The sequence below is a fragment of the Hordeum vulgare genome, chromosome 6H (assembly GCF_904849725.1).
Source record: "Hordeum vulgare subsp. vulgare chromosome 6H, MorexV3_pseudomolecules_assembly, whole genome shotgun sequence".
NCBI classification, from domain to species: domain Eukaryota; kingdom Viridiplantae; phylum Streptophyta; class Magnoliopsida; order Poales; family Poaceae; genus Hordeum; species Hordeum vulgare.
In genome coordinates, this window is record NC_058523.1 from 550,689,420 (window position 1) to 550,716,700 (window position 27,281).

A 27,281-nucleotide genomic window follows, 5' to 3' on the forward strand; every position below is an offset into this window, starting at 1 on the left:
TTATGAATTCAAAAATATGCACGAACTTTGAACGGAAGTTAACAATTTTTTTATAAAAGTTCACCGAATTTGAGAAAGAGTTCATTGAATTTAAAAAAAATCATCCAATATGAAAAAAAGTTCATCTGATTTAAAGAAAACTTCATCAAATTTAAAAAAAAATGATCATTATTGAAAAAGTTCGTCGGTTTTCAAAAAAGGTCAATGAATTTTAAAAAGTTCAAGAAATATGAGAAAAGTTCATCGAATCTGAAAAATAAGTTCATGGATTTTTGCAAACAGTTTATCAGATTTTAAAAATGTACATAAATATTAATAAAAATTCATTAGTTTGGAAAAAAGTACATGGATTTTTGGAAAAAATGTACGTTGATCTTGAAGAAAAAATTCATCGGCCAGCGAACTTGGGCGGTGCAGGGTCCTCCTCGCCGGTGGACACCGTCTTCTTCCCCTCCTCCTCTACCGGTTCTTGCTGTTGCGGGTTGGGCGGTGCAGGGTCCTCCTCGCCGGTGGAGACGTCGCCGTCCCTTGTCGCCACCATCTCCCACTCGCCCTCCGCATCCGAGGCCTTCTTCTCCCCTTCATCCTAGAGTCCGGTCTCGGTCTGGTCGGCCTCGTCGACGACGACAGGACTCGCCACGTCGATCTCCATCGCCGCGGTTTCAGTTGTCACGGCGGTAGCCAGAGGATCACCCGCCGCATTGTCATCCTCAACCGGCAACTCCGGCGCCATCGCATCCTCTGCTTCTTCATCTGCATCCTGAAGCTCCGGCACCATCGCATCCCCTACTTCTTCCTCTGCATCCTGAACCATCGGCACATCAGCGGTCACCACCGCGGGTGCGAGCGCGGGCGAGGGCGAGGACTCAAGCGCGTCGACGGCGTCCTGGAACGCGAGCACCCGCCTGGCGACCCGCCTGCGGTACTCCCGGGCGCCGCGCACCCCATCGAGGCGCAGCAACAGGCGCATGAGCTCCTCCCCGAGGCCGACCCGCTTCTTGGCGACCGCGCGCAGCGCGTCGGCCTCGGCCGCCACCCTCGCGGCCACGGCCTCCCGCTTCACCGCGCGCACCTCCCGCACCATCCTCCTCGCCATGTGCCCGCGCGCCGCCGCCTGCACCCTCACCATGGCCTCCTCCGCCGACGGCGCCGGCTTCTTGGGAACGGGGTCGGGCCCGGTGACCTCGATCTGGAAACAGTCGGGCGAATTCTTGGAGCACACGCTGGCGGGGCTGGGGCGCGCCGGCTCGGCGGAAGGGAAGTAGGAGGAGGCATAGTGGTTCCGCGCGGGGGCCCTCCGGCGGGCGTCCTGGAAGAAGGTGGCGGGGTGGGTGTAGTAGGGGAAACCCTATTATTTGTTCTGCTCCAGTATCTCAAATTAATATCATATCAGCTTTTGTAAAAAAAAAAGAGGAAAATAATACGAACAGCTTAAGAATATAAGTCCTTTCAGAGGTTTTACTAATAGACTACATACGGATGTATATAGACATACTTTACAGTGTACATTCAATCATTTTGCTTCGCATGTTGACCCTTAATAAAATTGCTTAAAAGACTTATATTTAAGAACGGAGGGAGTAATACAGAAGGAGACCATATCCTACTTGACTCTCGCTTGCTGCTTCATCAATTTATATAGGAAGATGTCTTTGCATTCCAAGTACTAGGCCGTTCATCCATGTTTTCATCCGATTTTGCCCTGCCCATCATGCGTGTATTGTTTATGAAGAGTAACCATAGTTTCCTCCCGAAGGAAGCACAAGATCCAAGATGTGCGTGACTGCGTCTCAGTCAATACTGCTGTCCAACTTGCGTACAATATCGTGGAGCCTCAGGAGCATGGCAGGGCTGGCAACCGGCAACAAGACCATTCACCGGCTGCAGACGTTTTCATCTCGACGTTGGAATATGGCGGCTCCCAACATTCCAATGCTTACTATAGGCAACACCTTTCCCAAAAATCACCGACAGAGCTGTGAATGGGGTATTCTTAGTAAAGTCCATGTACACGAATTTGTTTAACACTGGACCATTGCCCAGATCAATACATATTTGGAATACCAAAGTGCCTCTAAGGACTAAAATCTGTATGTAGTTTATACACAGAGTGGTGGTATTAACCAAAGATAACTTGATAAAACACAGGTGGGGAGGAAGACCTAATTGTTGTTATTGTCATCAGAATGAAATAATAAGACATTTATTTCTAGACTGCATCCTTGCAAAACTACTATCGCACACTCTTCATATAGCTTTTAATGTTTCACCATCAACATGCATTACCTCGCTATTTACAACGTGACTCAACGGAGTAGACGTTAAAATATCAAAACTTATCAGAATTGGGGTCTGTGCTTTATTTTGGGCTATATGAAATACCAGAAATGATAGGAGTTTTAATGACAAGAAATTTAATTACTTTTTGCAGGCTATCTTCAAAGCAACGACTTGGATCCGTACGTGGTCGTCACTCAGCCATGCAGACTCCAGGGAGCTTATGGATATTGGGTGCAACCGATGAAAGATGGTCGCACGGGCTATCTTCAACCGGTTTGGATGTCGTGCTAATCATAGGCTAGGTGTATAGGCATCGTAGTCTGCTTTTAACTACACCCAATATGGCAGTCATCTTGTCATTTTATCTGTGTTTTACTTTCGAGCTTCAGGACCTTGTGGATTTATGACTATTTGTTACTTTTTAATAAAGATGGCTGCATGCATCGATTGATGCAGAGGCCGGGGGCTAAGTTCCTCCTTTTCAAAAAAAATTTGCTACATTAATGTTCTTTTTCACATTTAATGCATTTCCATGTTTTTAGTCATTTAGTTCCATTATTTTTGGTTGAGTGGACTTGCATTTGTTCTTCATAAAAAATAGACCTTCAATTGTTCACCTTGGTTATGTCCTGTTCCTGGACCCGCCACTGCTCAAAGGTACACGAATTTTAAAAAAGGTTAATGAATTTCAAAAAGTTCAAGAAATATGAGAAAAGTTCATCGGATTTGAAAAATAAGTTCATGGATTTTTTAAACAGTTCATCAGATTTTCAAAATGTACATAAATATTAATAAAAATTCATTACTTTGGAATAAAGTACATGGATATTTGGAAAAATGTACGTTGATCTTGAAGGAAAAGTTCATCGGCCAGCGAACTAGCTAAAGAAGAAAAGGGACAGAAGAAGTTCTATCAGTTACCCATGGTCGTAGTGGTTAGCTCAGTGTGCTGAGAACCCAGAGGTCTACGGTTCGAGTCTTCTGTGAGCCTCATTTTTTGCACTTTTAAACAGTTAAAGGAAAATGATAAGTGGGCCGAGCCCAGCCAACACACCTACAGGCGCAGGTTTGGAAAAAACAACTAAAACTGGTGCCTCTGGCGCTAAATAAATTTTGCTCCTAACTACGGCAAGGAGGTGCCCCGACTGGTCCGGCCCAGCTTTATTTTTTTTGTCTCAAAAAATCTGATATTTTTTCTTTTTCCTTTTTTGCTAATTCCCTTTTTTTGTTCATTTTTATTTCATTTTTCCTTTTCATTTCGAATTAAAAGCAAGAACATTTTTCGAAGTTGAAGAACAAATTTTTGAAAATCCAGAACATTTATCTAAAATAGAGTTTCTTTCTGAATTTACGAACAAAGTTTGAAAAGCAACAAACTTTTGAAATTTGGAACATTTTTCAAAACCAAAAAGAAATTCAAAAATTGAGAACAATTTCAAACACGAATTTAGTTTAGAAATTGAACAAAACTTTGATATTGCAACCATTCTTTGAAAATACCTAACATTTTCATAACATCATGGACATTTTTTAGAAAAATCACACATTTTTTGAAAATAACGAACAAAAATTTAAGTTATGAAACTATTTGAAAAACGGCAACTATTTGAAATTTAGAACATTTCTGAAGAAAGCAAAAAAGATTTTTAGAATTTCCAGAACAATATTTGAAAATACAGAACATTTTGTGAAAAGCAGAATGTTTATTGAATTTATGAACAAAGTTTGAAAAACAACATTCTTTATTTGAACATTTTTCAAAAATTTAAGAACAATTTTTGAACAGGAACTTAGTTTAAAAGTTAAACAAAATTTTGATATTTCGAAGATTTTTTTAAACTACAAAATATTTTCTTAAAATACCCAACAATTTTTTTAAAGCCGAAGATTTTTTGATAATTCCGAACATTTATTGTAGTTATGAATGTTTTGACAAACGACAATTATTTGAAATTTAGAATATTATTTTAAAAACAGAAACATTTTTCGAATTTAAAGAATAATTTTGAACATGAACTAATTTAAAAAAAGATAAATTAACCTTGAAAAACAGAAATAGAAAATAAAAAAGAAAGTAATAAAACAGGGAAAAGACAAAAAGAAAAACGAAAATAAACTTAAAAAAAGGGTTCAGCTACCTTCTAAAATGTTCCCAAAACCAAAAAAACAATTGGACCTTCGAGTAGGTCCCAAAACCGGAATCCTGGGACACTTCTAATGGGACGGCCATCTCTGTTCATGGCTTTCTCTTCCACTTGACGCATTGACGCATAATGCGTCAAATAGCATTTTTCATTTTTCACTGTCCCTCCGATCCTTGAAATCATTAATTACGGAGTACTTATTTTACAATATACTCTCACCTCCTTAGTCTGTGACAAGTGGTGTACTGTATGCCTGTCACTTGTCGCAATCAGAAAATTTCCATTTTTTAAATGATTTATATGTTTGAAATGCTTTATCTTCTAAACCGTTCATTCAAATCTCAAACTATTTTTACTGTTGGATTTTTCACGTCGAGATCTTCAAAAGTAGATACCATGTTGATAAGCTTTGGTGAACTTTTTTCAAGAAAAAACCTGGACAAAAAACTGTGCCTCTCGCGATAAGAAAAAAACAAAAAAAAATCGTTTTTTCAACGTTTTTTCTTTTCCGAGAGGCACGCTCGCGAAAGCAAAATTTTGCCTCTCGCGAAAACAAAATCGTGCTTCTCGTGAAAAAAAATGTGTTATTTTTCCCTTTACAAGAGGCACGGGTGTGCCTCTCACGAAGATAAAACCGTGCCTCTTGCGGAATCAAAACCATGTCTCTAGCGGAAAAAACACGTTATTTTTTCCATTTCCGAGAGGCACGGACGTGCCTCCCGCGAAATCAAAATCGTGCCTCTCGCAAAAAAATACGTTTTTTTCGTTTCCGAGAGGCACGGCCGTGCCTCTCTCGAAGGCGAAATCGTGCCTCTTGCAAAAAAAAAGCAAAAAAACGTGTTTCTTTGTGCAAAATATTTTTTTTGCCAAAAAAATAAGAAAAACCGAAGCACCCAAAAAATCAAAAACCAATCTAAAAAACAAAATAGGCGTGCGAAAAAGTAAAATAATATGAAATCCGTAGAAAGCGCTCAGAGCACCGCATATGGCGACAACTGAGAATGCGTCAAATGGCGGCGGGTGGAAGTGCTTGCTGCGAGGCTCCCGAAGAAGCGCTCGCTAACTAGTGACTCCCACATCACCGTTTCCGTGATGCCAAAGAAGAAAGCAAGTGGGTGCAGCCCATTTTAGTTTTTGTATCTCCTCAAGCTTGCCATCACACGAAGATGATTTTTGGTTGCACATCTTCAGCGTGTAAACTTAAGACTACAAACAAGAGAAGCTTGACACAACAACATAAATTCATCATATCCGAATAATCGAATATGCGAAGATAGAAAACTCTCCAACCTCATAGCATCGCCAAAAAAAACAAGAGAATATTCAGCCTCTCAAAACTTGATGATCACTAGACATTTTACGAAGAACAAAGAAATTACTGAGATGGTAGAGGCGAGGGGACCTAAATTTCTCAAATGGCAGCGACGACGGTGGCACAAGAAGCCTGATGCAACTGCCTTGTTTGCGCGCCCAAGTACGATGGATTAGGCATCCCCGATGAAGGTTGCTCAACCATGCACTACTTTTTTTTCTCTTTCGTTTTAAACTGAAAAAGCTAACACCCATATGGAAAGTCGGACGAGGGATCTCTTGTCCACAATAATAAACTGCACTAAATACCCTCGCACAAGACTTTGTTTTTATATTTTCTCCTTTTTATTCGTTCTCTATTCTTTTTTCTTTCCTAATTGATAACGCACACACGTATGAAACGAGGCAACATGGTCTACACGCATTTATAATCATCTATTTTGCCACATCGAACATATGACATCAGCGATTTTTTATAAAATATTTAGACTTACAAATATTTTCTCTCTTAAATAAAAAACAAATGAAAATATGTTTCATCATTAAATCCATCTCGACGAAATCTTTAAAACTAGATCTCATATTAATATGTTTCGATGATTTTTTTGGGACAAAAGTTGTCATCATAATTACATTGAGGTCGACATGTTGTTTACAATAAAGTGGCAATGACATGCGTTATCTACTTTTTTTTTCTTAATTTAAAGTTACCATTGTATTTCAACTACTTTTCACGGTAATTTTTGTTAATCGACCACGGTAAATTTTATTAATTAATCAAGATAAATTTAGTTCATGGATCATGGCAAGTTGATTTTATATATGATGACAATTTAGTATTTTGACCATAGCAATTCTAGTATTTAGAACATGGAAAATATTTTTTGTATGAACCATGGAAAAATTTAGTGCATGTATCATGGTAATTTAAAAAATCATCTTGGCAATTTTAGTTTATGGTACATGGCAAATTTGAGTCATTGAACATGCATTCTTAAAGTAATTGACGACATATATTTCTTTACTTATGAACCATGTCAAACCTATTTCATGAACCATGTCAAATTTTAGTAATTCATCATGACAAGTTAAGTTTTTTAATTTTTTTTATATCATGTCAACGTAAGTATAATCGTGATGGCAATTTATGTGCCATAGACATGACAACTTTTAGCGGGAGAAAAATTCGTGGGCGCCAAACAGCTTCCCTGATGCCTGAAATCCGGAATAGGACCTCCGAAGGCTATCTGCACAAGGGGCACGTGAGACATGGGAACTATCAATGAAGGTGATAACGAGATGGCCCGGGCCGGATGCGCAAAAGGCCACAACCTCCTTTTTCTTTTTTTATGGTTTATGTTGTTTTTACTTATTGTACTATAAAATACTCTATATATATATTATTGAAAAATACACTATGGAAACCATTTTTAAAATGTTGACAAAGTATTGAAAAATGTTATATCTGTCTATAGCAAATTTTATCATGCATACGGGAAATGAATAAAAAATGTGTACAATTTTTTTATCATGTGCCTATAAAATGTTCGTCAACAACTGAATTTTTTCTGATCAATTAGTTAAAAAATACTAATGATTCATTTAAAAAATATTTATAGAAAAAATGAAGACCATTAGTTAAAGAAATAATATATTTTTACTCATGTGCTCTCTTTGTACCAAAATAATTGGTATTTGGGGAGAAGTTGTGTAAAATATATAAATCAAGCATTTGCAACAAGAGTTGAACAATTATTTGATTTTTTTAATCACTCATTTGGAAAAGGTTAAACATGCAATGAAAAAATGTTGACCATTTACTAAAAAATATTGACAGGTTGGGTCATGTATATATAAAATGTTAATCTGTCATTTGAAAAACATTGTTGAAAAAATATTCAAAAATAATAATAAAGCACTTAAATATATTAAATGTGTATAGAAAAATATTGACCATGTATAAAGAAAATGAAGAAAACATTTGACCATCTATATAAAACTATTAGTTAAGCATTAGAGGAAATGATGAAGAAGCAATTAAAAATGTTAAGCTATCATTTGGAAAATATGAAATGTGTATAGCAAAAATGTTAACCATATGTTTAAAACAAGAAACAAAACCGAAAAAAAAAAAAGAAGAAAACGTAGAGAAAATAAAAATACAATTAAGCCAAGAAAATAAATAACAAAACCCAAATCAAAACATCAAAGACAAAAAAAAATAAACAATGAAAACGGACCAAAAAGGCAGAAAACCAGGTGGAAAAAAGCCCGAAAATGCCTGTGAAAAACTAGCTTGTTCCACCTGAAGTAGGCCGCACCCAACTATATTATCACAGAACGAATGGCAAGCCGAGGGGAAACCCTATTTAGGGGGAACTCCTACCTGCCGCTCACTGTAGCAAGCAGTCCCTCCCCCGGACAGGGCGACCCCGGACTGCGCCGGCACAGTACGAGGGCGAAACTGTAACTTCTTTTTTCTTTTTTGAGTTGTTTTTCATATATTTTTTTTCCTTTTTTTAATACCAATAAACGTTGAATTTCATAAATATTTTTTGAAAACATGAACGTTTTTAAAACAGGGAACAAATTTGAAAACTCGAACAATTCTTTAAAGGACGATCATTTTTTCTATCTTGAGAAAAAATTTAAACCCAAGAACAACTTTGAAAAATACTGAACGAATTTGGGACCGCAAACAAAATTTGAAAGCTTGAACAAGTTTTTAAAAGCACAAATATTCTTTAAATCTTGAGAACAAAATTTGAAAATGAGAACAATTTTGAAAAATCCTGAAGAACTTCATAAACGTGAACCATTTTTGATAACGAACATTTGCTGAATTTTGAGAACAAATTTCTAAAAACAAGAACATTTGTTGAAAACATTTTAGAAAATCCAAACATTTTTCAAAAATACAGAACATATTTGCAAATTCCAAAGCATTTTTTTTGAACATGCAGAACATTTTTGTAAAAAATAAAAAAAGAATTGTTAGATTGAAGGAACAATTTATGAAAATTCAGAATATATTTTGGAAATCTAGAACATGTTTTTTTGTAACAAATCTGAAACTTTTTCCGAATTTGAAGAATATTTTTTGTAAACCCATTACATTTAAAAAACTATCCAGAACAAGTTCCTAAAAAACAAAATACCCAACATTTTTGAAAAATCCTAAACATTTTTGAAACCCCAATATTTTTTGAAAATGAAGAACATTTCTGAAACAGAAACAGAAAAAAAAAATTCCAAAACCACGAAGAAAATTTGGAAGCGTGAACAAAATTTTACAAGTACAAATACTTTGTAAATCCTAAGAATTGTTTTTGAAAATTAATTCAATTTTGAAAAATCCTACACAAATTCATAAATGTGAACATTTTTTAAAATACAAACATTTTTGTATTTGGAGAACAAATTTCAAAAAGCAACAACATTTTTTGAAATAACATTTTAAAAAATCGAGAATATTTTTGGGAAATCCAGATTTTTCTGAAACGGTAGTACATTTTTCTAGATAGCAAAAATACTTTTCGAATGGAAGAACAATTTTACGAAATCCCGAACATTTTTCGATTATTGAGACCATTTTTTCGAAATCCAGCACATTTGCTGAATTTCGAAAAAATAATTAAAAACCTTGTACATTTTTTGAAAATCCGGAATATTTTTGTAAATAACAAAAACATTTTTGGAAATTGAAGAACAATATTTGAAAATTTTGTACAACTTTTGAAAGTGCAGAAGATTTTTTTTCAAATCCAGAATATTTTTGAAACTGGAATCGAAAAAAAGAAACAGAAATAATAAAGAAAAACAAAACGAAAAATAGGAAAACCGGTTCAGGGAAGCCTCTAGAAAGTTCGTTAAACCGGAAATACCTACCTGGAAAGTCTACAAGGTTCCCAAAACTGCGATCCCCGCAACCGGTAATGGGCCGGCCAAAATCGATTGTGTGTGGAGCCTCGACATCTTGACGCAAACAAGGGCAAAAAGCGTTTAAAGGCAAATTTTGCTAACCGGCGCCTACAGCGCTCCACCATGGGCCGACCCATTCCGAGATCCAATCTGTGTTTCAGCCCATGATATTTTTCTATATTGATGAATTTTTTTGAAAATCGGTAAATTTTTTAAAATCGATGATCTTTTATAAAAATTGGTGAATATAATTTAAAATTCGTGAAATGTTTGTTTAAAATAAATGAAATATTTTTAAAAATTGATGACTGTTTTTATGAAAATCGATGAATTTGTTTTGAAAATAAATGATTTTTTTTCAAATTCTATGAAATTTTTGAAAATACATAAACATATTTGAAAAATCGCTAAACTTTTTAATAATCATTTAACTTTTTCCGCAAATCTCATTTTTAAAATAGTTATGTGAACTTTTTTTAATTTTTAAGGACCAACATATTCTACATGGGCCGACCACGAGAAGGAACGCTGCAGGTGCCGGTTAGGCTGACCGGCGGTGAAGGCGCCGTATAGGACCTCCCCAAGCCGAGTGGCTGCCACGATCCCTGGTTGCCCCTCCTTTATATTCCCTATATTTTTAGTGTGTGTGAGCTAAACGGGCCGACAAGATACAGTTGTTGCTTGAGGCGAGAGAACCTTGGTCTCGCTTAGTGCGAGGTATAGCTCTCTAGCGGCGCCAGCGACTATAGATCTTGAAAGTAGCAATGACATTCTGATTTGGGAGGATCAGTGGCTGCACAGATTCAGGATTCAGTAGCTTGCGCCCGCTGTTTACGAGATAGTGTAGCATATCGTGTCACGCGCCATTCAGGAGAACACTTATGCACATGACATTGGGCCTAACCTTGCTGTGCAGGCTATTGACGGATACCTATGATTGTGGTCCACAATAGCCATTGCATCTCCGCGGCAGCGTTCAACTCTGCCTCTATGGCCTCTGTCACAGGGGATGGAGCTTCCTCTCATGTCATCTGCCTCACTGCGGGCACACTGCTCCGTACCACGAACGAGTTGTGGTGCATGTCCTCATTTACCTTTGAGTCAAAGCAAAACGTCTTGAGGAAAACGTGCATCCATGTTGGGGTGCCAGACGGGTCGGACCACTTATGGTGAGGTAGCGGTCACGTGCCTCCTGCCACCAGGTTCGGTGGATCTAAGCGCCAATTGTGTGGACCCAATGGAGTTTTATCGGATGAGTCCGGCCGCGGTCTCGTCAACTCCTCCCGGGAGCGTCCGAGAGCCATGCACACAACCTTTTTCTACCGACCCCGCATGTGACAAGATCCGAGTCGACAAAGTGGGACATTTGAGAGTCAGATCCACTGCCCGAAATGCGGGAGAAGGCTGGAGATCGCCAGAATGGAACTTGGGGCGGAGTAGAGTGATTATGATTTGTTCTCGGTTGCCAATGGGGACGAATATATGTGGGATCAGAGTGGGCCAGTGTGGGCCGGACGAGTCTGGGTCTCCTCATATCCGTCCTAGATATGGGTTGGATATGAAGGATGCCAGTTAGCCTAGACGTATAGGGACGATATGGGGGTGTGGCTGGGTGGGGATTTTATGACCGATCACTCACACGGTTGTCTGCACGGGCATATAGAGAGAGTTTGAAGAGTTCTGTCATAGATTCTCTAAAGTCTCTTGTTTTTTTTTTGTGAAAGACTAAGTGTCTTGTCAACCTTCATCTCTTACATGAAAGATGAGCCAAATGGGGTCCTCGCTTGGACCTTATGGAGGATCTGCATAAGCTCATCATAGAACGCTCTTCTCTTGGGTGACCTATTGATGCTATTTACAAAAATGTGTGGTTTCTTGTAACTGTAGAAGCCGCTTAACCGTGGAACGGAGCGGGACGCCATTGACACTATAACAATAGGCTTCAGATCGTTGGCTCTCCATTTGGCGCCTCCACTCCTCCCCCTCCTCCCCAGACTAGCTACTTGGTCGTCACTGTCGCTTTTGACCCCCACTATATTTATTTTCTGAGGGCTTGTTAAGTTGATGCCTTCAGCAGAACCCCACTCTTATTTGTGTTTAGCTACTTTGTCGATATGACTTTGTGACATTCGGTTCGTCGTGCGGTGATTTGCTTTATATATAAAGTGGGATGAAACCCTATTTGAGTAAGATGAGCCAAATGGCCGCTTAGACAGCGGTAGTAGGGATAGTGGTACTAGGAGGAGTTTTGTGGCCATAAACAGGAACTGTACCTCCAGCATTTAGTTTCGACCCTGATAAGTGTCACATGTGTGGCACGAAGCAACTATGTGGTGACGTTTTTTTGACGGCAAGTTTAGTTATCCGAGGAAGGCAACTTCAGTTGTGAGAACATGGCAAGTTTCTGTTTGATGGCAAGTTTCAGATTTTTTTTGGAATTTTTTTTTTCGGATGACAATTTTAGTTGTAAAATTATCCGGGCGGTGTTACTTCATGCCACACATGTGACACTTATCATTTGGGTTTACTTTTGAAGAATCATGAGCAACACTTTGTCATAAAATATCTGAACAATGCTAGATATCCAAAGTATAGTGCCAAACTATGTGCCGTTGAACACAAGGATTGTACTTGTACATGATCATGCTACACTTGTTATCAGACAAAAAAGAACAACACTATGTGTTTATTTTATGTTTAGTTTGCTTAATTGGTCACAAAGCATCTATTTGTTGAAGTAGCATAGCGCAATAAACATGTAGAAACGATTTGGCTATCCATATATCACCTGACCAAAGTTTGTTCACTTCTTCAATCCGAAGATCATTGCGGAGGTGCGAAGCTCCATTGCTTTTCTTTGAAAACCCTCGCTCGACCTCTGGCTACTGGCTAGGATTATCCCTATATTGACTTGAGGGAGACATCCGACTATTCATTGTGTGTGTCTACGGGGACTTAGTTTTTTCTAATCACCAACGCCAACGGTCCTCTTGTTTGTTTTGCTCCAATATGTCATCTATTGTTAGACTGCATAAAGTGCATATTAGCTTCGAGAAAGTGTTAGACTGCATATATTAGTTTCAGGGCGCCTACTGCAACCATCAACAATGCTAAGACGTCCAAGAAAAAAACTATGAACAGCTTGGGATTAATATACAGAATAAGACATACTTCCTCTTGCTAGCCGTCTCACCAATTTATAATGGAATATGTCACTCCTCTGTAGTGCTAACTTATGGCTAGGTCATCCGGTTTGGCCTTGCAGTCATACATGTATTGATGAACAATGTCTCTTCCCAACCATTATTTTTCCATGAATAAAGCACGATAAGTGTGTGCCTGTCTTCATGTATTTAGACCATATGGGTTTCATACTGCAGAAAGTGTTCTCCAGTGACAAGAGTACGGCAATGTCGGCCTCAACGGCAAAGAACGGGACGATCTGCCAGAGAAGTTCAACTTTTGCATGACATTAACGAGCACGCAGTAAACAGCTCACAAGTTCGTACTTGAATTTGTTCACTGATATATAAGCTTCTATATCGTATACACTCAACAAAGCAATCTTAGCATCAGATAAGTCCACGGCTCAACTCTAGCAAACGTACATTCATCCAACCCATAATAGCTTATCACCAAAATTTCAAAAGTCATTACAGTCGTGCAAGATTAGTCCCATCATGCATGTGGCACTGTCCAGGGTTAAAAAATGAGATTTTTTACAGTACTTCTAGGACCAGGTAGTATTGAATCATCTCAGCCGTTGATTTGCAAGGTAGTTTTGTCATTTTTTGTTTGATGATATAATTTGTAGAATCCTTCACCATGATCACCTTTGTTTGGCCTCATCGTTGCCGTCGCCAATCATCGGCGGCGTCCATATATAGTACAATATCTCCTCCACGAGCTCCCTCAGCACGCGATCATCGTGGGCTGATGTCACCGCTGTTCGTCTGTCCTATGAGTTTGTCCATCGGCAAAATTCATCGACGTTGTGTGCGTGCGTTGTTTGTGTGCAGTCCCCGGCTGACATACGTAACTACACGTATACATATGCGTGATCGCCGGAAAGAAATCAGCTTGTAAGGGCATGCAGTAGCTTTGAAGCATTTATATTGATTTTTTCTCTTCAATACAAGCTATTATGAGTGTGCCTCATTAAATAATTAAAAATAAAGACTTTAATACACACTCATTTCTACTTTTTACTCTAACTTTTTCAGCTTTTTACACCGGACTATACTTTTTCTCTTTAAACACCCGCCTCTTGCAAAGGATCGCGCTTCTTCATCCGAACCTACTTTTTCTGACATCCGATCTTACGTTGCATATGAGGCATCACCTTGAGGCAATGCATTGTACATGCCCTAAGTGAATCTCGCGTTCTGAACATAATCGATCAATCTGGGAGGCTAGCTCATCTAGCTTTATATATGGAGATTTCCTCGGCGCACCAGCCAGGGAGCAGGGTCGGGCCCACAGTGATGCCAAAAGTGTGGTCCGCACAGGGCCCAAAACTCTGGAGGGCCTTAAATTTTTTATACAGGCCTAGTGTTAAGAAGAAGAAAAATCTGAGCGCTCAGTTGGGCCGCTAGGGTCTGGTGGAGCTGGCTATATGAATAGAAAGTCATACAAGTCTATTCAATGGGACATTCGAGAAAGAGATGTTTGATTGTTTCATTGTGATTATAAAAACAACATCTAGAGTTACCCACCCATCTCCGTTTTATCAAATTATCTTTCGTCGGTATCACTTCTTTATAAATGAACCACATAAAGATCTTAATCTTAAGTGGTATTTTTATCTTCCAAATGTGTAGAGAAGTAGGTATTAGTCCAGCATTAATAAGGTGCAAATACATTGATTTTACAGGGAAAAAACTACCCCTTGTAGTTACTTTCCATCGAATTGTGTCTGGTTGGTCTCAAAGTTGGACGTCCATCAAACGTCTTACTAAATGGAGTTATGCATTCCATCGCTCTCCTACCAGAGACCTCCTAAATTGAATATTAAGAAGGATCGTTTGCATAATTATAGCAACATAAGCCTCTTTACGTTGTAGAATGTTATATAGTGTCAGATATTGTGTAGCTAGTGGCATCTCTCTTAGTTATGTGTCTTCCCAAAACCTGGCCGTGTTACCATTTCCAACATGAAACTTCACATTGTGGAAAAAGGCTTCTTTTGGCCTCAACAGGCCTTTCTGAAAAGGTAAATCAGAATGTTTCACTGTAACTTGAGCCAAAGTTTTGGTTTGTAGGTACTTATTACGCAAAATTTATACCCAGGTGCCTTCCGTCTCCACAAACAGTCTATAAAGCCATTTGCTTAATAGACATCTATTCTTAATTTGTAGATATTTAATTCCTAACCCTCTGTGATCTTTGGGTCTGCACATCATGTCCCACTTGGCAAGTCTATATTTAGTCTTACTCTCACCACTTTGTCAGAAAAATCTAGATCGGTAGAAGTCAAGCCTTTTCCGTACCCCTACTGGTACCTCAAAGAAAGATAATAGAAACATCGGTAGGCTTGTCAACAATGAGTTAATTAGCACTAACCGACTACCATAAGACATAAGTTTGCCCTTCTAGCAGCTTAATCTTTTTTCAAACCAAACTTCTACGCATTTCCATTCCTTATTAGTTAGTTTGCAATAATGAATAGAGATACCTAAGTAACTAAATGGTAAAGATCCTATCTCACAACCGAATAATTGCTTGTATGCCTCTTGTTCTTCTTTGGCTTTCCCAAAATAGAACAATTCTTGAGCCCCGATTATTGTTCAAACAGACAGAGTACCAACTTCATGTTTCTAGTATTGGCGAGGTCATGTTCCATGAAAATAATTGTATCTCCTCCTACCACCAAAATTTTACCTGCATTCATGGACACCATAAGAGTATTAGTATAAGTGAATTAAACATTGATGATTGTTCCGAATTTCAATTGGATTTACCTGAGAAAATTGAATTTAGCGCGGGGGAGGGGGGTGTTACTAGTGCAACTCATATTTAGGGCATTTATCAGTATGCCACATTAATGTGTATATTCACATGGTATTTATCCAGATATGGTTATTCTTGGTAGATAAAATCATAAAAGTGAAGTACATCAGATTATAGTGTGCCCGGGATTCGATAATTCACTAGCTCCACCACCCAACCCTGTATACGGGGCTGATGCATAGTTATGTTTGGGATGTTCTGTGTGTTAAAATACCCACTTGGTTTCGAGTATATGATAACAAACATGAGCATGAACCTGATTGGTGGCAGACAATCTAGCACAGTAATAAATACATAATGAACTACCACAACAGTTCATTGGATGATCCCGGTAGGTCTAGCAGAGAGAATGGGTGCTTCAAATGAAATGGCACCGAGCACACAGCAGATGTCATGCTGCTTTAATGAGACTGACCTGGCCCATAAGCATCATTGGCAGGATCGGCTCGAGGATTCAGCTTGAGATTAAACAGATTGGCCGACTAAAATGTGTTTTATCAAAGTTTTGAGATGCTTGCATAGTGGCATACTCAATTATAGGGCCTAACTAATCTGCACGTCTTCCCGTTGATGCTCATACTTCAGCAGTCCTATTATTTGTTCTGCTCCAGTATCTCAAATTAATATCATATCAGCTTTTGTAAAAAAAGGAGGAAAATAATGCGAACTGCTTAAGAATAGTACTAATACAGAGGCAGAGCATATCCTACTTGACTCTCGCTTGCTGCTTCATCAATCTATATAGGAAGATGTCTTTGCATTCCAAGTACTAGGCCGTTCATCCATGTCTTTCATCCGATTTTGCCCTGTCCATCATGCGTGTATTGTTTATGAAGAGTAACCATAGTTTCCTCCCGAAGGAAGCACAAGATCCAAGATGTGCGTGACTGCGTCTCAGTCAATACTGCTGTCCAACTTGCGTACAATATCGTGGAGCCTCAGGAGCATGGCAGGGCTGGCAACCGGTAACAAGACCATTCACCGGCTGCAGACGTTTTCATCTCGACGTTGGAATATGGCGGCTCCCAACATTCCAATGCTTTTTATAGCCAACACCTTTCCCAAAAATCACCGACAGAGCTGTGAATGGGGTATTCTCAGTAAAGTCCATGTACACGAATTTGTTTAACATTGGACCATTGCCCATATCAATACATATTTGAAATACCAAAGTGCCTCTAAGGACTAAAATCTTTATGTGGTTTATACACAAAGTGGTGGTATTTTATTTATTTTTTGCGCAGGACAGGGTGATTTTATTCCATAGGTATAGAATTACAATCTTCAACAACCAACATGGTGATGCATGGAGACCAAAGATAACTTGATAAAACGCAGATGGGGAGGAAGACCTAATTGTTGTTATTGTCATCAGAATGAAACAATAAGACATTTATTTCTAGACTGCATCCTTGCAAAACTACTATGGCGCACTCTTCATATAGCCTTTAATGTTTCACCACCAACATGCATTACCTCGCTATTTACAACGTGGCTCAACGGAGTAGACGTTAAAATATCAAAACTTATCAGAATTGGGGTCTGTGCTTTATTTTGGGCTATATGGAATACCAGGAATGATATGATTTTTAATGGCAAGAAATTTAATTACTTTTTGCAGGTTATCTTCAGAGCAACGTCTTGGATCCGTACGTGGTCGTCACTCAGCCATGCGGACTCCAGGGAGCTTATGGATATTGGGTGCAACCGATGGAAGATGATCGTACGGGCTATCTTCAACCGGTTTGGATGTCGTGCTAATCATAGGCTAGGTGTATAGGCATCGTAGCCTACTTTTAGCTACGCCGAATATGGCAGTCATCTTGTCATTTTATCTTTGTTTTACTTTCGAGCTTGGGGACCTTGTGGATTTATGACTATTTGTTATTTTTTTAAATAAAGATGGCTGCATGCATCGATTGATGCAGAGGCCGGGGGCTAAGTTTCTCCTTTTCAAAAAAAATATTGCTACATTAATGTTCTTTTTCATATTTAATGCATTTCCATGTTTTTAGTCATTTAGTTCCATTATTTTTGGTTCAGTGGACTTGCATTTGTTCTTCATAAAAAATAGACCTTAAATTGTTCACCCTGGTTATGTCCTGTTCCTGGACCAGCCACTGCTCAAAGGTACACGATCATGCTACATTGTAATGAAGCAAATAGAACAACACGAAAGATGCATATATAGGATGTTTAGTTTGGTTAGGGTATCACTGATCTCAGAACATCTAATTTGACATGTAGCATATAGCAATAGACATGCAGAAACAACTTGGGCATCATATTGCCATCCCAATGTTTTGTTTACTTCTTCAATTCAAAGATCCTCCCGGGATGCGACTCTATTCTTTTTCTTTGAATAACCTCGCACGGCTTCAGGCTCATGGCTAGAACTTTCCCTGAGTCGACTTGAGGATACGTCCATCCATTCATTGTGTGTGTCTACAGCAACGTAGTTTGCTCTAATCATCAGTTCCTCATAGCTGACTGCACGATACTGGAAATTCAATGAACGATCCTCTTGTTTGTTCTGTATATCATCATGTTAGACTGTATATTAGTTTCAGGGCACCTACTGCAAGTCTGCAACCATCAATCATGCTAAGACATCCAAGAAAGAAAAACTATGACCAGCTCAAGATTAATATACACAACAAGGCATACTTGTCTCTCGCTAGCCTCCTCACCAATTTATAATGAAAGATGCCGTCCGCCTCCCCGCCAGCTTGACTTCAACTGGGCAGCTGTAAACCCTGCCTCACATGCTTTGGAAGATCTTGACCTGCCTTTCTCCGAGCTCGAGATAAAAGAAGCGATCAAGGACATGCCTGCGGACAAGGCTCCCGGCCCGGATAGCTTCTCCTTTTCTTTTTTCCGGTCATGTTGGGATATCATTAAGGTTGATCTGATGAGGGTCATCAACGCCTTCTCCGAGCTTTCGGTCTCCAATTTCGTATCATCAATACGGCCAACATTGTTCTTCTTCCTAAAAAGGATGGTGCGGAGTCTATCACGGATTTCAGGCTCATAAGCCTGATCCACGCAATCCCGAAGATCATTGCCAAAGCTATGGCTCGGCGGCTCGGCCCGAAGATGGATGTTCATGTCTCCCGCTGCCAAAGCGCTTTTATCAAGACTAGATCCATTCACGACTACTTTTTGTATGTGAGGAACACCGCTCGCAAGCTTCATCGCAGCAAGACCCCGACCCTTCTCGTCAAACTTGACGTCGCCAAGGCTTTGTCCGTTGGGACTATATCATGGATCTCTTGCAACGCATCGGGTTCCCTCCGAGGTGGCGAGCTCTTCTCGCTACTTTGTTCTCGTCTCCTTCATCATGGGTCATCCTCAACGGCATCCCCGAAAAGGACATCATTCATGGTCGTGGTCTTCGACAGGGGACCTGTCGTGGTTTTGTCACGGCAGATGTCCTCGTGAAAGGACTTAGTACTCGAGCCATCGCACCTTGATGGCGACTCAAAGGGGTTGAGCAGGAGAGACACGGCGATTTACCCAGGTTCGGCCCCTCGTGAGGAGGTAAAGGCCTACGTCCTGCTTTAAGTTGTATTGATGTAGTTTCGATTACAAGGAGGGCGTAACTCGCCAAACCTAGCACTCGATGATTTCTAACCTGCCCTCTTCTTCCCTGGGACTCGCCTTTATATACAGGTCGAACCCCTAGGGTTTACAATGGTACTTTCCTTCCTACAAATCGTGACCTCTGCGGTCTCTAAGTCGCCATCCTCTAAAGCTTGGAGACCTTCCGGAAATTATAAACCGCCATACAACCTTTGGTCTTTCCAGGCCAAGGCCCAAACCACGCTCAGGTGAATCGCCTGATTCGGTGACCCGGCCCAATTAGGGCGGGTTATTAACAGGTAATATCCCCAACATTAGGCCCCAGATTGACTTGAACTCTTTTCACGCCAATATTTCTGCTCAGTTAAAGGCGATTCATCCTTCATTCTTCTCTATACGTCAGAAACTTTAACCCGCCATCTGGTGCTAAAAATCTTTAAATCGCCAAACCATTTCTCGTCGGCATCTTCTTATCCCTTGAATTCCGGGAAGACTGACATTATCCCAACGGATCTTTTGGTGCCGTTATCCCAAAATTTTCGGAGCGCCATTATAGCGAATCTTTTTATCCTCCGACGGTTCCCGCTCACGGCGCCTCGATTCCAGCGCCCGCCCTGTTAAATAGGTGGGGGGGACAGGACTGGCGCTTCCCACCTACCAGTCTCATCAATCTCCTCCCCATTATCACAGCGAGGAAACCTTACCGCCTTCCGAGGGCTCCGCCGCCGACCGCAGTTCCTGTCGTCGCCCGAAAGCTTCGGCGCCGCCCATAGATCTTCGCCGCCGTCAAGCATCGTACCGTGGCCGATCTGCTCGCCGCCATCGACCACTGCGTCGCCGTCGACCACCTCGTTGTTTGCCAAGCACTCCGTCACCGCCGAAGATCTCTACGCTCGACAAGACTTTCGTGCTCCTCCAATAGCCTGGTCGCCGTCGACCGCTTCCGACCGAAATCATCAGGTTAGGTCACCGCTCACTTAAGAACAGATCCCATCCTTGTTCGAAGTTTCAACATCGCCATGTTCTTGATGCCCTTCGTGAATATCTGTTACCTGTCCTTGACTGATTAATGCAAATGTCGATGAGATAGCCAATGTTTTTAATACCTTCATTTATCTGCCCTTGACTTGCGTGTTTAGAACAATATTTCGTCAAACGAACGATATCACCTTATCCTGGTAGTAAATTGCTGCATCCAGTCATTTTTCTCATGTTTTTCGACTGTCCAGTAGATCCATAGTTTACCTGCTCATTGCGTAAAGCTGTTTGTAGTCTTCACACTTCACCGTTTCGAACAAATGTCTTCGACACCTTTAGAACATAACTCTTGTGAATAGCCAAACTTCGTGAGTCGCCATAGCAACCCAACCCGGATCTTTATATGGCGGGTCAAGCTTTTTCCTTAGTCCGTAAACAAATTACTTGGCGAGTTAAATGAACTTATTTCACCCCTTACGGTAGATGTTCAAGGCGTGTAAATTCACCCGTACTTTACTCCTTTGTAGCATGGGCACCGTCTTCAAAAGTGACTGGCTCCCTACCAAAGTCGACGACACCATACTAGCAGACTATGTGAAAACGGGCAACTTGGACCCTCAGAATGTTATCGGTTGGCGTACCGGGTTCGGAGAGGATCTCCCGAACCCCAAAGAAGAGGAGATAGTCGTTTTCGTTGAACACCTTGAGCGAGGTTTTAAGCCGCCCGGATCAAAGTTTCTTAGAGACGCCATGGCTTTCATGAACGTCCGCCTCCAGGATCTGGGACCTAACTCGATAAGTAACCTATGCCAGTTCCCAAGTGTTCTGTGAGGCTTATCTGCGGATGGAACCCTCAGTTCCCTTATTCTGGTATTTTTTCCACTTAAATCGTCAGACGGAATTTCACAATAGTCCCAGCCTGAAACTTGGCGGCGTAAATGTTCAGCGCCGCAGGGATAGCCCGTTTCCCTCACTCGCCATGCCAAGCCATCCCAAAGGCTGGGGCGAGTCTTGGTTCTACTGTCAAGAGACCTCACCCGCAGGAGAAAACAAGCTTCTGGGTTATAGGAAAGACCGCCTTCCAACAAACTTCAAACTTCCGGACAAGCTCACTGAAGAGGATGAATTAGATTTTATCCCTGTATTGTCTGAGTTAAGATCTTTGACAAACAACGGCCTTACTGGGGTCGACTTGATTCGCTGCTGGGTCGAATGGCGGATCCTTCCTTTGAGTCGCCGGGACGGGCTAATGTGCGAGTTTGATGGTACCTTAGATCATCCTCAATGTTATTTCCATACGGCTTTAACGGAAAAGGATATTGTCACCATCATCAAGAAGCTGACCGGCGAGCCTGCGGGAAAATGTGGCCAAATCGGCCTCAAACCCTTCTGCAAAATTAATCCGGCGCCCAAGGTAAGCGATTTTAACCCGCCCTTTGTCTCTATTTCTTATGTTTCATTCAAGTCGTGGCCTTTTATAACATATATCATTCCAGAAAGGTGATAAATTTTGGTCCAAGAAACCCAAAAGGCCAGCCATGAAGCAAGCTAAGCCGCCCCCAAAGAAAACCAAGGGCAAGGGCAAAGCTGTTGTGGCTGAGCCATCGGAAGCCGATGAATCTCAAGTCGGCGATGCACCTTCAGAGGTAAAAACCTATCCTCTTTTCACTCGCCATCCGCTATTGTTAACTTTGTATTTATGCATCTACCTCTCTTGAATAGAATGAAGACAACGAAAGCCAGGAGGATTCTGTAGAGGTAATTTCTGTTTCCTCCGATTCCTCTCCTTATCCACCTAAGTCGGCCAGGCGAATTTGTGGGAAAGTTCCCTTCTCACATCCAAATGCTTGTTTGGACCCTAATTTTCTATTGAAGAAAGCACAACATACCTCAAATCGGAAGACCCGAAGTCACTCCGGTGATCTGGTGTTCGGCTTACCAGCAAAGAACAAGATGAAACCAAATGAGGTACCCATGAACAATACTTCCTCATGTTTCTTTGGATCGCATCCATAATCCGCCTATATCTTTGACGTATAGTTCTTGCAGAATTCTCCTCCTACATCTGGCGACTCAGTAATGTCGACACATCCGCCAATGATTCGAGTCCCTGGGTAAGTCCTTTGACAATTTTGCTTTGAATCTGAGGATAATAAATTACCAGTTTTTTAATGCGCCGTTTCCCTTTTTTAGGGCACAGGCGAAGAAGAGGAAGACCAGCGGGTCAACTCCTGTCATAATTTCAGAGCCCATCAAAGAGTCAGTGCCAATCCAAGATGACCCGGATCAAGGCGAGCCTGAGGATCAAATGGATCTTCCTAGCTCACCCAAGGACACAACGGATGCCCCTAAGCCGCCAAGTCCATTGACAACAGCAGAAGACCCGGATGATGTGGTTATCACTGGCACCAGCTTCTCTAAACCGGCCACAACGGTTTTATCAAAGCATGCACCATCATCCTCTTAAAACATTTCTGAATTTGGACTCTCCAAGGCTAAGCTTTCTGAATATTAACATCTGGAATTCCAAGAACTCTGCTCTGGTTTTGCGAGTCGCCTGGAGGCGAGTTATGAGATGGAGAAAAGCCTGCTCCGGATGCTAAAAAATAAACATGAGATAAGCTTTGTTATATATTATATTACTCCCATTAACCCCCAAGGGCCGGGTCATCAGTAAAAAGATGAGCCGGGTCTTGATAAATTAGAAAAAACTTTCGACCAGTAACCCCCAAGGGCCGGGTCATCAGTAAAAAAGATGAGCCAGGTCTCGATAAATTAGAAAAAACTTTCGACCAGTAACCCCCAAGGGTCGGGTCATGAGTAAAAAAGATGACTTAGAAAAACTTTCGACCAGTAACCCCCAAGGGCCGGGTCATCAGTAAAAAAGATGAGCCGGGTCTTGATAACTTAGAAAAAACTTTCGACCAGTAACCCCCAAGAGCCGGGTCATTAGTAAAAAAGATGAGTCGGGTCTTGATAAATTAGAAAAAACTTTCGACCAGTAACCCCCAAGGGCCGGGTCATCAGTAAAAAAGATGAGCCGGGTCTTGATAAATTAGAAAAAACTTTCGACTAGTAACCCCCAAGGGCCGGGTCATCAGTAAAAAAGATGAGTCGGGTCTTGATATTGTATAATTTTATCTGAAAAAATTATACATTAGCCCCCAAGTGTCAGGGATATTACTTGCAATAGTTCTAAGACTTGCCCCTTATCATGTACTTTCAACAGGAAACTCTTAGTCGGACTGAATCGGCGCTTGGCGATTTAAAGAAAAACTTATCTAATCAGCAAGATGCCCGAACTAAGTCGGAGGAGAAGTATCAATTGGTCCTGGCTGAGATGGAAAAACTCAAAGCCGAGTTAAAAAGGGCTCAAGCTGACCAAGATGCTGCTACAAAAAGAGCAGAGAAGGCTGAAGCCAGGCTGGCTACTGTGCAACAAGAATTGTCCGGCTTGAAGCGTCATATCTCAAACATGGCGCAAGCCGTCTTTGATAAAATACTCAAACTTTTGATCTCTTTTTTTTACCAATAATTCTTATTGTGAGTCGCTGATTATCATGACCCCTTACGCAGGTCCGAGAGCCGCCAACCTTCAGGATGATTGCGTGCTGATGTTGAAGGCGATTTACACGCTGATAGAGCAGTTGTATACCGGCAGTGTATTAACTGTTAAAGCTGTGATGGGTGCCAAGGAGCCTATAACTTCCATAAAGAAGATGCTTGGCTGCCTATCTACGCTTCCCCCTCAGATTGGCGAGTTGACTCGCTCAGCTGCCCGGAAGGGGGTACTCACCACCTTAAGTCGCTGCTTAGCGTATGCTCCAGAGATCAATCCGGAAGAGGTAGCGGCAGGCTTTCCTCAACTCAAAGATGACGGGTCAGAATTCGTCGAAGAGGATTATCAGCGTGTCGTCAAGGACTCTCGGCTGGCGGCGACTCAACTTGCTGCAAGTCTGGACTTATCAAAGTATCAGGCTGCTTATGACAGCAAGAACAAGAAGGTCAACCCGCCAACCTTTGTGACGACCAGCTTAACTCCACGGCGACCCAAGAACCCTTTTGACCTGGACACAGATCTTGCATCAATCCTGACCGATGAAGATGACTTCGCGGCTCTGGCCAAGTGTAACTGGGTACTGGGCGACTTGCAAATTGAGGTCGGCCAAAGCTCGCAGCAAAATGATCCAAGGGCGCCAGTAGAATAAACTTCATCGATTTGGCCTGAGAGCCATGTAATAGGTCTTTTTCATGAGTCGGTACTGCTTTAGTGATACTTTCGAAAGAATCTTTATATCGCCCTTAAGGCGACTTGAAATATTGGATCCGCCGTTTGAAAATCCTTTATAATGCTTAATCCGCCATGGATGAAGTGATGTTGATCATCAACCTGTTTTAAGCTTGAAAAAACATATACGAAACCAAATAAATGACAACAAATATTTTCAAGATGAATCAGGAAAAAGGTTTGGAAACCCTCGTGGCAATGCCATGAATGAAAATAAAAATAGCAATTTCGTGGGCTCATAAGGTCGCGACAGGATGGGCCGAGTCAGAAAGCTCAAGCACACACCCAAAATGACGGTTTCGTCGGCTCATAAGGTCGCGACAGGATGGGGCGAGTCAGAAAGCTCAAGCACGCACCCTAAGATGATGGTTTCGTCGGCTCATAAGGTCGCGACGGGATGGGGTGAGTCAGAAAGCTCAAGCACGCACCCTAAGTGATGGTTTCGTCGGCTCATAAGGTCGCGACAGGATGGGGCGAGTCAGAAAGCTCAAGCACGCACCCTAAGTGACGGTTTCGTCGGCTCATAAGGTCGCGACAGGATGGGGCGAGTCAGAAAGCTCAAGCACGCACCCTAAGATGATGGTTTCGTCGGCTCATAAGGTCGCGACGGGATGGGGCGAGTCAGAAAGCTCAAGCACGCACCCTAAGATGATGGTTTCGTCGGCTCATAAGGTCGCGACAGGATGGGGCGAATCAGAAAGCTCAAGCACGCACCCTAAGATGATGTTTTCGTCGGCTCATAAGGTCGCGACAGGATGGGGCGAGTTAGAAAGCTCAAGCACGCACCCTAAGATGATGGTTTCGTCGGCTCATAAGGTCGCGACAGGATGGGGCGAGTCAGAAAGCTCAAGCACGCACCCTAAGTGACGGTTTCGTCGGCTCATAAGGTCGCGACAGGATGGGGCGAGTCAGAAAGCTCAAGCACGCAACCTAAGTGACGGTTTCGTCGGCTCATAAGGTCGCGACAGGATGGAGCGAGTCAGAAAGCTCAAGCACGCACCCTAAGTGACGGTTTCGTCGGCTCATAAGGTCACGACAGGATGGGGCGAGTCAAAAAGTTCAAGCACGCACCCTAAGATGATGGTTTCATCGGCTCATAGGGTCGCGAGAGGATGGGGCGAGTCAAAAAGCTCAAGCATGCACTCTAAGATGATGGTTTCGTCGGCTCATAGGTCGCGACAGGATGGGGCGAGTCAGAAAGCTCAAGCACGCACCCTAAGATGATGGTTTCGTGGGCTCATAAGGTCGCGGCGGGATGGGGCTAGTCAGAAAGCTCAAGCACCACCCTAAGATGATAGTTCTGTCGGCAAATAAGGTCGCAACAGCATGACAATTGATCTTTAAATGAAGAAGCCCCCAAGTCGGGAAGCATTTTAATTTTATTGCTTCATAATGAAACTGAAAAACTTACAAAATGGAGAGCTTAAGAGCTCAAGTGTAATAAGGCCGCAGGTGGGCAATATTCCAAGGGCGAGTTGACTCAACCTCCGTGGTTGGCCGGTTAGACCGAAGATCCACCAGATAATAAGAGCCGTTGCGCAGATTCTTGCTGACGACGAACGGTCCTTCCCATGGTGGTGACAACTTATGCATGCCAGCACGATCTTGTATCAACCGAATAACTAAGTCGCCTTCCTGAAAGGTCCGGCTTTTAACCCGGCGATTGTGATAACGTCGTAGATCCTGTTGATAGATGGCCGAACGGGCCGCAGCCAGGTCACGTGCTTCTTCTAAGGCGTCCAAGGAATCTTGACGCGCCAGCTCATTGTCTTGCTCCACATATGCGACGACTCTAGGCGAATCATGCCTTATGTCAGTAGGAAGAACGACTTCTGCTCCGTAGACCAAAAAGAAAGGGGTAAAACTCGTGGACCGGTTCGGGGTGGTCCGGATACTCCACAACACCGAAGGCAATTCTTCGACCCAACATCCTGGGGTTTTCTCCAGGGGAACCATGAGTCGGGGCTTAATTCCTCGTAAGACCTCCTGATTCGCCCGTTCCGCTTGCCCATTAGATTGTGGGTGAGCGACCACAGAAACATCAAGCCGGATATGTTCTCGACGGCAAAACTCCTGCATCGTCCCTTGGGACAGGTTAGTACCATTATCAGTAATGATACTATGTGGATATCCAAACCGGAAGATCAGCTTCTTCAAGAACTTGACCGCTGTCTCCGCATCGCAACTTCCAACAGGCTCTGCCTCAACCCACTTGGTGAACTTATCGACCGCCACCAGCAAATGGGTTTTCTTATTGGATGACATTTTAAAGGGGCCGACCATGTCTAATCCCCAGACCGCAAAAGGCCAAGTGATGGGAATCATTCTTAATTCTTGAGCCGGAACATGAGCCTGCCGTCCATAACGCTGGCATCCCTCGCACCGACGAACTATATCCTCTGCATCTGCATGAGCCGTCAGCCAGACGAAACCATGACGGAAAGCTTTTGAAACCAAAGAGCGTGACCCGGCATGATGCCCACAGTCCCCAGAATGAATGTCATTTAAGATTATGCATCCTTCTTCGGAGGAAACGCATCGTTGAAAGACTCCAGAGGCGCTTCGTTTATATAACTCGCCATTGATGATCACCATGGATTTGCTGCGCCGAACGATCTGACGGGCCGAAACTTCGTCTGTTGGTAACTCGCCCCGGGCGAGATAAGCCAGATAAGGAAGAACCCAATCCGGCGTGACGTGGAGAGCCGCCACAAGCTGAGACTAAGGATCCGGTATTGCCAACTCCTCCTCCGATGGTAAAATCACAG

The 27,281-nt window shown here is 41.9% G+C and overlaps 1 pseudogene; it reads right to left on the minus strand.

The window, feature by feature from the left end:
- Positions 1-388: 388 nt before the first annotated feature.
- Positions 389-27,281, minus strand: part of LOC123405850 — a 46,115-nt pseudogene continuing 19,222 nt past the window's right edge.